Here is a 324-nt window from a genome sequence, read left to right as displayed (position 1 = left end):
TTTTTGTCGAAATTTGGTTGTGTAATTGGAAGAATATATTCGTTTATTTTTTGCAGGAACGACGTCGTTAGGACAGGTGATGGGGGCGTTGAGGATGGGCGTGACGAGGGGCGTCATGCGTCGGTGCGCGTGGAGGCTAGGTCGGCGGGGGGCAGGCTAGGGCGTTGGGAGGAAGGAGGTGTTTAATAGAATTTAGAGTTCTATGAATGATGGATGCGATCATACCAGCACTAACGCACCGGATCCCATCAAAACTCCGAAGTTAAGCGTGCTTGGGCGAGAGTAGTACTAGGATAGGTAACCCTCTGGGAAGTCCTCGTGTTG

General features: G+C 50.9%; 1 pseudogene; it reads left to right on the top strand.

Moving 5' to 3' along the window:
• Window positions 1-211: 211 nt before the first annotated feature.
• On the top strand, window positions 212-324 carry LOC125849974 (5S ribosomal RNA; annotated as a pseudogene; the record flags this gene model as incomplete).

This window comes from Solanum stenotomum, unplaced genomic scaffold, assembly GCF_019186545.1.
Source record: "Solanum stenotomum isolate F172 unplaced genomic scaffold, ASM1918654v1 scaffold12177, whole genome shotgun sequence".
NCBI classification, from domain to species: Eukaryota; Viridiplantae; Streptophyta; class Magnoliopsida; order Solanales; family Solanaceae; genus Solanum; species Solanum stenotomum.
The sequence above is the reverse complement of the archived record's forward strand: the minus strand, read 5'-3'. Positions and strand labels throughout refer to the sequence as shown.